This window comes from Micrasema longulum, unplaced genomic scaffold (assembly GCF_059751315.1).
Source record: "Micrasema longulum isolate JH-2025_06_02 unplaced genomic scaffold, ASM5975131v1 h1tg000622l, whole genome shotgun sequence".
NCBI lineage: Eukaryota > Metazoa > Arthropoda > Insecta > Trichoptera > Brachycentridae > Micrasema > Micrasema longulum.
The window spans coordinates 69,889-83,146 of record NW_028277818.1 but is presented as its reverse complement, the minus strand read 5'-3'; the positions used below and the strand labels follow the sequence as shown (position 1 = coordinate 83,146).

General features: G+C 29.4%; 1 long non-coding RNA gene across 1 annotated transcript; it reads left to right on the top strand.

The window, feature by feature from the left end:
- Positions 1-5,292: 5,292 nt before the first annotated feature.
- Positions 5,293-7,935, top strand: LOC148280060 (uncharacterized). Its single transcript, XR_015822712.1, has 3 exons — positions 5,293-5,365; positions 7,079-7,270; positions 7,701-7,935. It is a non-coding gene; the product is annotated as an uncharacterized LOC148280060 (long non-coding RNA).
- The last annotated feature ends 5,323 nt before the right edge of the window (positions 7,936-13,258 follow it).

Here is a 13,258-nt window from a genome sequence, read left to right as displayed (position 1 = left end):
TTTAATTTAAATTTACTAAACAAAAATGAATTGTACATTTACTTAAGTATTCGTAGTATGGACGATATTTTCTAAAATTGCTTTGGCCGAATGACACATTCGATTTGACTTGTATCTACCGCCACTATTAATTTTTTTAAAGGCTTTTTAAACATTTTCTCGTTACTTATTGTTTAAATGGACAGTGGAAGTAGATTCTAGATTTTAATTGCATAATATTCAACAGGACGAGACATTTTCATAAACAATAATAAAATCGAAGTGGTTGATGAATACATATATCTAGGACACAAAGGCAAACTTGGTAAAGATAACTAGATAGCGGAGTTACCAAGAAGAATAAGGCTATTTTCTTTCTTGTGCTACACAAAAATATTATAACTGTCCATTATTTATTGTAGGAGCAAAAATTCATTGACATTTTCTTGTATACCCACGATCAGGCCATGCCTTTGTGGGATTTTTTGTTTACTATGTTAAGCTACTTTCGGCAAACAGAAATATATTTTTGAAAATAAAGTAGTACCTTTATGCTTAAAAATACCAGTATATGAATCGTTCATATTGCCGGTGACGATATGCGGACTAGAAACCATGTCTGTAACACAAAAAAGTAGCCAAAAATTAAAATGCACACAACGATCCATGGAAAGACAGATGCTCGGTGTATGTCTAAGAGACAGAGTAAGAAATGAAGAAATACGGCGCGGAACCGGAGTCATGGATATCATGGATCGTGCAGCGAAATTGAAATAGCAGTGGGCAGGACACTTGGCGACCCAGAATAATAATGTGGAGACCATGGGCAAACAAAAGAAGTGTTGGAAGGCCACAGAAAAAATAGGTCGATGACATTGCTTCTATTGCCGGTAAAACGTGGATGATGAAAGCGAGTGATAGGAAGGAATGGAGACGTTTGGAAGAGGCCTTTATCCAGCAGTGGAGAGAATAAGGCTATAGAAGAATAAGAACAATATTCAAAATCCTTTTGACAGAAAGTGGTGTAAGTTTGTCTTTGTGTCGACGATCTTGTGATTACATTTTTGATAATATGTGTTGTACTGTTACTCTTGCGGTTATGTGTGTCGTTTGATTTTTGCATAGTTACTACTACTTGATTTTTGAATTCTTAACCCCTCAGTACCAGAGTAAAATTGTTTTTTTTTTTTTTTGCATTTATAAATTCAATTATTTTTTCAAATGTTTTCACAAATTTTTTTTTAAGCTTTCATAGTTTACAAAAAAACATGTACTTCAAAAATGACATTGGAGCTTAGGGGGTTTAAAATAAAGGTACCGAGTTCAAAAGGCATATATTACAAAAAAAATGGCCAAAACATACAAAATAAAAAATAAAAGTTGTTAGTTTTTTTTAAATTACCAAACAATTGAGAAAACAATCGTTTTAAAACACAAACGTCATAGTAAATAAAAAAATAAAACTTATATTGTTTTGTAAAGAATATATATTTGGCTAGATGCATACAAAAAACGGGGCAGATTGGTTAAGAAAATAACGTGATATGATTATTTTTCTTCGTGTACCTGTAAATGCCTAGACATCCATATTCCCGAATCAAAAATGTTTTCCTTCTCTGTTGCAACAAATTGAGATATTTACAACTTATTTTAAAAAGCCCTGAAATCAAAAAATTTTGGTAAATCAAAAGAACGCAAATATTTCTTTTTTACCAAAATAAAATAAAGTGGGAATTTTTTTTTGTATATTGTTTTATTCGTAAATATTTATATCATCATTCCCTTTTCGCACCTAATGATGCATAGGGCACTGCATTGGTACACCAATAGAAAACTACCTTGATCATTTTTATTACATGAAGGTAAGATGATCTGTCTTACGCTTCAGGTACCAGTCCAGAGACTATAAAATATTCTAGTGTGAAAACACCCTTTTTAATAAATATTTCATATCAACTATGCCGAGCATCGAACCCGAGAACTCTTGCGTGGTAGGCAAACGCTCTGACCATTAAACCACGAGGCCGACAGACTTATAGTTGAATAATACAATAAAATAAAGTTGAATATTTACAGTTAAAGTGTTATATTATAAAATATACATAATATACAACACCGTTATTGCAAAAGTAAATAAGCATCAGCACTCCTTTACGTTTATTACATAGGAAATTATTTCTAAAATGCGGATACTACCTCTCTATATGAATAAATTATAATTACTAGCGTTTATTTAATTATATATAATTAAATTTTGCGCATCAAACGTGCATTAGGTGAGAGCTTTTTGCAATTTATCCCAACGAAAGCCTGAAGCAATGTATAAATTGCATTTCATTTTACGTATTAAAAAACACTTTTGTTAAATGAAACGACATTTAAACGAGCGTGAATAATGGAAATTAATGGAAATAATTTATTTCAAAGCCAATTGCATATAAAATAATTAATACATTTAGTATTCTCATCAAAAAGAATTCATTTATTGAGGAAATCATACAGTATTTATATAAATATAAGGTACAAAAGAACAATTAAAAAAAGTAAGACCAATTACAGATTTTATTACTAATGCAGAAGGAGAGGGAAAATGGAATTAAATTCTAAATATTTATAAATATACTTAAATATAAATATTAAATAAAAGGTACATAAAAGGGAGAAGACATTGCATAGCTCCAACTATACTTTCCTTCCCTCTCTCTCTGCTTCTATGAACATTTATATTTCTTAATAAAAATTCACAACCAACAAAAATGAATTTTATGCAGGTAGTAGATGTGCATATGAATAAGTAAAAATTAAGAGTTGAAATTAAAAGTTAAAATTAAAAAATTAAAATTAAAAGTTCAAATTAAATTTAAAAGTTCAAATTCAAATTCAAAGTTCAAATTCAAAGGTAAAACTAAAAGACAAAATTAAAAATCAAAATTAAAAGTAACACATTACAACAGAGATGGAGAACATTTAAGCATGCGGAATTCTAGGCACATACCTGATATATAACATATTACACCTGGCTTAAGTGGCCACTTTACACACTTACACCATTCTATCTATGTTTTTCGAATACTTCTGTAGATTTTTGAGAAGTAAAATAACTTTTTTGTTCCCAGTGAGATTCATTTGATTGAATTATTTCACCAACTAGTCGACGTCTAATTATTTTTTAATTTCTATACTTCTTAGAGCAGTTGGTTTAATCAATAATATTTGTCTAAACAACTCCGCCTTTGTATGAAAAGTGCAGTATCTCAGTTGACGCTTAAAGAAAATAATGTTGCTTTTGTCTTAGTTTCAATAAAATGCATATCATCATAATATGTCATAAATCAAAAGAAAAGAAAAATCTGATGGATTAATTTACTTTTCAGATTCAAATTAATATTTAAATTTTAAAGATAAATTAAACATAAATAAAACTACCTTAAAGATAATGAGGAATTTCAGCCCTACGGGAAATTGGATACAAAAATGTTTTCTTGCGCGCGGTAAAAATCAAAGCATTAAATTGTACTGCAAAGTTTCTTGGAAATGTACGAAAAAAATAATAATAAATATTTCTCTAAAAACACACTACTTTTATCAACGTCACTGATTCAAATAAATCAACCAATAATATGAGAGCTGTAAAGGATTTCTGGTTGGCTTACCGTAAACAAAACGATCGAAAGAACTAACAGAAAACAACCTCTGACGTCACACGCGGAGCTATTTCAGAAATACAAAACTTAAAAAAATCATACCGCTGATAATACGATATATAAAAATAATATTTTTTGGCTTAGTTTAATAGTCTATTATTAAATAAAGAAATTAAAAAAAGATACTGAACTTCCTCATTATAAACTAAAATTCTATTTACCGCAGTTTTGCTTTCTAGATTTCACGGTTCTTGAAGGAATATTGATACGTGATTAATACTAAAATCTTTATTCGTGATTCCGAATCTGTATTTAACAAAATGTCAAAATTGCTACATGCTGCATTCTTCGTAAGGACGGCAGAACTAGATATGGAAAAAGTATGGAAAGACAGATCACAAAAACAGATCATAAGATCTCTAAAAGACTAGTCTTCCGTATTAGGTTTTCTAAAATGTTTTTTATCTCCTTTGTATTACTATGTTAATCTCAATATCTCCCTAGAGAGTGAACTTCGGTCTTTTTCTATAACAAATTGGACAAACTTCAAATATTGTTAGTACTCGTAACTACAGGGTACGTTTTATGTTCCAGGGCGATGTTGTCTGGCTGTCATTTGTCGGCTCATATTTGACAGTTGCGGAGAGTGGTCGATGACAATTCATCTAACATCTCGCTAGATGCGCCATAGTAAATTGTTTTGCTAGAATGATAAATACGACGTCGACTTTAAAGCTGGACAGTGAGATTCGTTCTTTTAATACTCCTCAGTGGGCACCACTTAAAATCCTAGAATCAAATTCTTTGCATGAGGATAATCTGGCAAAATTCAGTACTCGAACATTCATGCTACAAAGCGATTGATCGTTCGAAGCCCCTTGAAAAACGATTCAATAATGAAATAGCCCTATCAATACTCATCGATTATGCCCTAATACCCCGCGTGAAGGGCCGGCTTAGGACATAAGCCACCTTTGTTCGCCTACCCGGTCATCAGGCTCAAGGACTAGCCAATAGTTGAATAGTGCCCTTGTAAGGAGAATAGGCGTTGAAACGCGCAAAAAATGAAAGGGATCGATTTTTTTTATCCACGGGAAAATGATTGCGGTTAGAATAAAAACAGGGAGATTGTAAAAGTTTGGTTTATTTTTAAATCAAACTCGAAACTTATATTGCTTTGGAATACCTATATGAGTTTTTATTAGTGTAAAGAAAGCGTTTTGCTTTTTAAGTATTTATTAAAACGTGATAAAAAAACATTTCTTCTGAAATTTAAACACATTTGTTTGAATGAAAAAATATGTATTTAGAGCTAAAATGAACGAAAAATCGCATAAAATATACCTGTATGGGTTTACTGCGTTTTTAATTCATTGGTTTATTAATAAACTATGCATATCACGGCTTACTCATTTTATACAATGCTAACGGACGGGCGTTGTCCTGCCCGAACGTTGGTTTGCCTGCTATTAGCTTAAAAAAACTTTTCAAAACTAAAAATTATTAATAATCAAATATTGAAGTTAAGTAGGTATCTAATTAATTGTTTATGGTTGAATTCCAAAACATAAAATAATTTATTTTCAAATAACGAATTCTTTTTACAAATTTCAAACTCGGCTCTTCTCACCAACACGGGTGCACTTAATTCATGAATGCGATTTTCAAAAATGTGTTAAATGTCAGTTAATATTTTTTTAGCATATCCAAAATCCAATAAAAAGAAATAAATGGGAAGGAAAGTTAGTAAAGAAATCATATAAACCATTAGAAACTGTTCAAAAATTTATATTAAAAATAATGCTTCACATAAATCGCACTTTTCCCTCTTTCCAATTGTTCCAAGAAGCTAAACTTTTAGATCTAAGACAAATATATTGTTTTCAATGTTTAAAATATATATATTAAAGAACCAAAATTTCAATTTCTATGTCAAAGAATCAAGTCAAAGAAGGAATCGTGTGTTAGAAATACCACATTGTAAAACGAGGCTCGCACAGAGACATGCATATTTTATAGGCCCAAAAATTTTTTTTTACTGATAATATTTCATTGATTCCAATCTTTCAAAATGTTCCTTCTTTTAAAAAACATGCACTATCCTGGATTTAAACTCAAGATATGAACTCTTTTTTTCTATGATTTATTTTGTTGCCATTTAATAATAAGAAATATTTTTATGTTTTTTTTAAATATTTTTTTTCCTTTTTTATATACTATAAAAAAAATACCATATTATCTTTTACAGAATATTTTATTTTTTCTTTCTTATGTTATACAAACATATTATAACTGTCCATTATTTACTATAGGAGCAAAAATTCATTAACATTTTCTTGTATACCCACGAACAGGCCATGCCTTTGTGGGATTTTTGTTTACTATTTTTCTATTAATATGTATTTCATTGATATGTAAATAATTACTTTAATACTCTGTTTTATGTTTATTGTAAAAAAAACAACAAAATTTAAATTATAAAAAAATTTAAAAAATGAATCTGATTAGGATCTATAAAAGCGAATGTTGTTTGTAAACATATTTTTTTTTTTTTACAAAGGTACATGTTATTTTCAAATGTATTTCATTGATATGTAATTGTGCTTTTTTTTTAATATTCTGTTTTATTATTATGTTTATTGTAAAAAAAACGACAAAATTCAAATTTTTAAAAAATTTAAAAAAACGAATCTGATAAAAAGCGAAATAAATCCATAAAAGTGAATGTTGTTTGTAAACATTTTTTATTTTTTCATTAATAAATTTCATAAAAGGTACATGTTTTTTTTAAAATTCGCCCTAAAAGAACGCACAATTTTTTTTCTCATTGTATATATTTAAAAAATAATAATTTTTAATTTATTTACAATATATTCATTTTAACATTTGTTGAGATACGAATCCCAACTCCATGGGACTAAAAGTTCTGTGTTGAAATGGGACAAGCAATTAGTTGACACAAACACATGAGTATATCACCACAAATATAGGATCAGAAACACAAAAAATCATTTAAAAAACATGACTTTGAAACCAACAAATGACTTTTCCGCATCGACTACTACTAATAAACGCTTGAAAATAAAATGTAAGTATTTTTTTTTCAATTATAACCAAGTATTATTGACAACATTTTCCATTTAAGATAAAATCCTAAAAAGATTAAATTTAAATAGAATTCTACAAACATTTGGACGTATTTAAAATATTGTCTACACATTCCAAATTTTTTTTAAAATGAAATCAACAACGGTAAAAATATTTTAAAAGTCAATATGCAATTTTTTTATATGCTTTAATTTAAAATATTGTGAGTTTAAATAACAAAGACGATTATTGAAATTATCTTATAATTCTATATTCATTTCGGAATTGTCATTAAATCTCTAATTAAGCAAACCAATATCTTTTTTTAAATGAAATTTTTACCACCCTGTCGTTTGTTTTTATAACAGATCACCTGTAAAGGGACATATTTTTTGCTCCACATTTAAAGTGCGCTAATCGATTGTTGGGCGATAGAGTATCCAATTTATTACTCGAGGGATATTAAAGTTATTATCCCCTGATTTGGGGTTAACGTTGGACACAATAGAAACCTTTCTAGATGTTAGGAAGTTACTCTATCATTAATCGAAATAAGAAGGGTAGGTATTAAAACAATTTTTAAAAAGTAAAATATTTTATTGGTATGAGAATAAACACTATTCTTTAAAAAAAAAACGTATTTGCTGAAAATTTTATATTGATTCAATTGAAATATTTAAATTTAAAAAATACATATATAATAAAGTATCTTCTGCCAATTCATCATACTCCTAGTAAACTTGATGGTGCACATGACACTGCAGCGTATTTTGATGATATGTTACGTTAAAGTTATTGTGATCAGCCTTACGCTTCTGTTTCCAGTCCAGAAACTTGAAATATTGCTGTGTAGAAACCACCTTTCCAAATAATATTTCTTGCCGACCTTCCCAGGAATCGAACATTGTGCCGCAAACATGATGGGCGAACGCGCCAACCACTACATAACGAGGTGGACTTATCTTCACTCGCTCGATTTCCTTATTCCAGATTTTCATCTGAGAGCAGCCGTCGAGTCGAAAGCACTCGTTCAGGGTACTGGTTCTATTTCACGCACGGAAACTTTTTCTTCATTCGCCTGAACTCAGAGAATATAACGTAGTTAAAATGGAATCCTTAAAAGAAATATTAAAATTGCTTCTAAATAAGAATTAAAGAAATAATTATGTAATAAACTAAAATTTAATTTTTGTTTTATTTTGTTTTTATGCTATTTTCTCTGCAAAAAATTACGATGGTTTCGGTAATATTTTTTTTGTGCTATATTTTCGTCGGGTAAATTTTCTACGAAGATTTAAAATATGCATTTTTTTAATCTACCGAAAACGAGACGTTTTGCGGCCTATGGCACAAACAGCACGTATGACGTTTCCACGCCTAACTTGTACGTTATGTTTATTAGAAGCGCAGTCGACGAGCATGACGTGCGACGTCAAAATGACGTGACGCCAACTGCGACCCGTTTTGCATGTGCTCTTTTTTAAACCCGAAAATTATAAAAGAAGACTGGTTTCGAATACATAATTATTTATGTCAATAGAATCGTAAAAATCTGCTCTAAATATATATTATATTTTAAACGTTATATACGACTTGTAAAAATACCCTATTTTTGTCGAAAAATCGTGTGTTAGGTTTTTGATTTTTGTAACATTTTTTGTATTTTAAACCAACTTAGCACTGTGTTCACAATAATAACTGTTAGTAAATCAAAATAAAAAAAACGTAAATATGTGTATGTAATACATATTATTGTAATAACATATTACAACAGAGATGAAGAACATTTGAGGGAAGGTAACATTGAAGTCCAGACATCTACAGGGCTTATGACCAGTCAATGGCTGGTTTAAGTGGCCACTTTACATACTGTGAAACATTCACCATTCTGCCCATACTTGAACATCTATATTCCTTCAATTCTTTCATCTGTTGATGTTTGTGAAGTTAAATAGCTGAAACCTTTATTTATGCCGGTGAGATTCGTCTAATTGAATTATTTCCAATTAAAATGTTCTTCATCTGTGTTGTAATGTGTTAATATAAACAACTCCCCAGGGAGTTGAATACAGTCCTTGTCTACAAAAATTTGGACAAACTCAAAATATTGACGTATTATTGTGTTTAATAGCCACTGATTAAACGAAATATCTCAATTATTTAACCAGTCTGACGATGTCGGTCACGACGAAACCCGGTCACTAGTAAAAAAATTAATAAATAAAAGTGGAATAAAACTATAAAGTATTTTTATTATTATAATTCAATTATTTAATGAAATTTATGTTCCGATGCGTCTCTGAGTAAGAAATTACCTCCACAATTCCAACATGGTGGCTCAATGGTTACTGAGAAATTGTTCTCAAAGTATGGTGTGACATGTTTCCGTATTGGGTAAGGTTCCCCAGGAGAGCTTCATAAACATACGAGGATTCACCATAAAATGGAAAAAGTGTGTTTTTTATTACTTGGGAACTTGAATGCGTAGTAAAGGAATGCGCTGTTATGTAGGTAGCCAGCTTCTAGAAAGTTTCTACTTGTGTTCAAACATACTTTGTAGTATGTGAATAGTGTGTAGTGTTATGTGGATCTACAAAATTGTACATGTTTTTTTTATTTTTTATATTTATTTATTAAATAAGATGATGTCATTAAACTTTTGATCGTTTGTAAAATAATAAATTGAACTTCATTTTTTAACGGCTGTATAGTGTTCAAGCTGTTATTATCCCAACTCCGCGGAGAGTCCGAGAGATAAGAAATGGTCATTACGATACGCAGTTCGCAGATATCTCTCTGTGCGAATTGTCACATGAAATATTGTTTTATGACGATTGCGTTATAATTAGCATTTTAATGCTTTATTTTAGGTGTTTTCCAATACAAAATGAATAATTATAATGATTAAGGTTATAATCTAAGAGTATGTGCAGGTTATTTCACAATTATTTTACTTTAAAGGCTAGAAAAAACGAATTTAGTATAGGTAACCTCAGGTTACCACACAGGAACTTGTAGAAGTTTTTTCACGTAGTATGTTAAAGGTTAAGGAAAAACAAAAGTTGTTATATAAGAATACAAAATATAAAAAATAGTACTTACATCCAGTTAAAGTTTTTCACAAATATAATGAGACAACATGTTACACAGTAAAGAGAAAAATAATATATTATATAGGAAATAAGAAGAAAAAAAAAGAGCTCTTGAGAAGGTTAAGTGATGAGGAAATAGAGTAGAGGAGTGGAGGAGAGGGATTTTCATAATTTAGTTGGCCAATTCAAAATTTTGAAATTATAATAAAATAAACATAATTAATGGAACATAAACTTATTACACACTGACAAATGTTTTATTTTACAGTGTTTCAAAAAGTTTTTTTTTGAAGTCACAAAATGTTGTATTAAAAATATCTAAATGGGGACAAAATAAATTAAATTTGGAGCAGCAACGATAAATAAACGAGTTTTGAACATAATTTTTAGTTTAATATACTTATTGTTTATGTATATGCAGAAATTCAATGTACATAATTTTTATCTCTCATCGAATACATTTTTGTTATTCTTTTTTTCTTTTTTACCTTTTCATTTATTTCTTTATTATTTTATTTACAATTTTTAGATTATAATTTTAATAAGTACTTTTTTTCCGTAGATATGAATTGAAATTTCTGATTTACTTCGTTTTATTTTTTATGTTGTTTTGATTACATTTATGAGCACACACTATTTATATATGTGTTTATATTTTTTTCCAATATTAAAGTATATCCAAGTAAATGGCTATTTTTTAATTTGAATTGTATTATTTTACTCTATTTTATTACTTTTCATAAAAATATTTCTTTAAACCATTTTTACCTGGTTTTGTTGAGTTTTTTTTCTTCTTAATAATATTTTTCAAAGCATCAAAAACTAAATAATAAACGTTCATTATTTTATATGTATACAGTATTATGTTTGTACTCTTTTATTTGATTATTAATTAAAACTTGTCTGAGCACCCGATGACAAGCTATTATTGAATACTTTAACGTTACAAAATATATTTCAATACTTTGTTTTCTTTATAATGTATTAATATTGCAATAATGTGTTTATTTTATTGAATAAAGACTCTATGAATGAAATGACAAATTATAAAACTACATTTATTTACTAATATAATTTAACTTTATGTGTATTCACGTTTTGAACAAAAACTTGCACATATTTCGCCGCCTAACTATTTAGTTAAATCAGCCACTTGATTGGGCTAGGCTGTTCATTAAATGCTGGTATCAAATCGAATTACTAACGGACCACTAGCCAAAATGTTGAAAGTAGGGTTTAACGAAAGGGCTGAACGTCGCATAGCCTCTTTAATTTTAATACACAAATAATAATTGTTGTACTGTTTTAATTTATTTTGTTATTTAACTTTTTGTTTTATTTGTATTTATTTTGTTATTAAACTCAACCTATCCTAACCTCACCCGGCGGCATTTGATTCGGCCGTTTCCAAGGGACTAGCTTTTAACCACCCAACATGTCTAACCTTGAGATATCTGAATTCATTCAACGTACGGGCAAGCCGTTCAATTGAATGTCGGCGGTTAATGAACTGCCTAGCTGCCCAATTGAGTGTCTGATTTAACTATTTGGCGGCGACATATGGACTAAAACCCGAAACATCTTTTTCCTCGGGGGATACGTTCCACACAGTACCTTGTAAAAAAACCGTTAAAAAAAGTATACTTACTAAAAATAACTATCACAATATGCTTCATTGTAAAACAGAAACAATTCGTGATTAAAAAAAAACTTTTTTTTTCAAATCGGGAGTTTTAAAAAATAAAATCGCCGTGTACTGTGAAGATGCTATGAATTATTGACTAGTGTGTTGTAAAATAGTTGAAAAGAATACATTATTGACATATTTGATGTATTTTTGTGTTGCGTTCTCTTGTTCACCTCATTTGAAAAAAACGGAAGCAACTTAAGTTAACACCCAATAAATTAATCAGAACATAATTTTGATCAATCGATTTATACATAAAAGTTTTACATATAGAACACAAAGGTCCAAAATAGGATTGATTTGAAATTTTAGAAATAAATGGAATAAAAAATATATATCATCATAATTTTAATAGATATCAATTGAAATGAAATCCGCTCTTACTGTACACCGCCGACACATGTTTCGTATGCCTTTTTGTTCCTTTTTTGCATTTACATATTATTATAACTCTTTCGACTTTTTATTTTAATGTACACACTGTATGATATTTACCAGTCTGAAGATGCTCATTAAAGGATAAAAGCACTAATTAGTCAAATTGGAAGTGTTCCACGTATTTTTAATTTGTATCTTATAATTGTATGTATCAATAAAAAAAAATACGTACACACGTAAAACTCCGAAAGCGTCCAAATCAACCCTTCTTTTACCTCGCTCTTTGTTCCAGCCTATATTCCAACTTCCAACTATCCAAGAGTTTCATTCCTGGCGGTGCATAATATCACGTCTATATTATTTACACGATATCTTCTTTTGGCAAAAGTTATTTTGACAGGCAGGCAGGAAGCCGAGTTTAATGTAGAAAATGGAAAACCCGAGCTGTCGAAACGGAAGTGTGATGGACACATAATGGTCGGTGCTGGACACATAATGGATTCTTCTGGACAAACCGTATGCCCTAAAAGACACATAACAGATTACAGACTTAACACTTGTATATGATGGGAGCCATGAAAGCTCACGGTTACAAAAAACTAAGTCAATACAATAATTTTAAAAAATGTCATTTAAGACGGGTATCATACATTCCGTGGACTGCAAGACGCTCAAACGTCTCCATTCTCCAAGAACTTTTGATAAGCGAAACTCTATACACGATGTGCAGAAAATGGATTTTATCGTTTTTCGAGTTAATTCAATGAAAGTGTGATAAGTCACAAAAACCGAGGACCTCGATTACAAGGGGAATTTGTGAGACTTATCTTCAATTATCTACAAAGTAAAATCGAACTTTTCGTCTAAATATGTTTTTATTTACATGAAAATTTTAAAGTTTATCCGTCGGTGATATGTAATCAAACATATTTTAAAAATCAATTTATATGAATATTCAATTTTTCATACAGAAAATTCTATAACAATTTATAAAAAATCGATGATAACTCTATTATCTTACTATTATGATACGAACCCGGAGACAGTTGATGGTAAGTAAGAAAAGGGCAGTAAATATAGAGATGATATCAATTAATATATTTTAAGTATTTTTTCCGGTTCATTTTTATATTTTAATCTTCTTATTTTCTAGTATGGTACATAGCCATTAAATTTTTGTAAAATATGTCACAATCATTTTACATACTTTCTACAATGCCTATAAAACTATAATACCTTTCTAAATCAGGCATTGGAATGAGCCACCTCTTCATTTAAAAAATGCACCCTCTTTGGCCACATTTAAGAAACGCCTGAAAAAATATTATTTATCCTTAGAACCCTAACCTCCCTTCGTTAATTTTTTACTATTGATTTTTTCCTGATTCTCT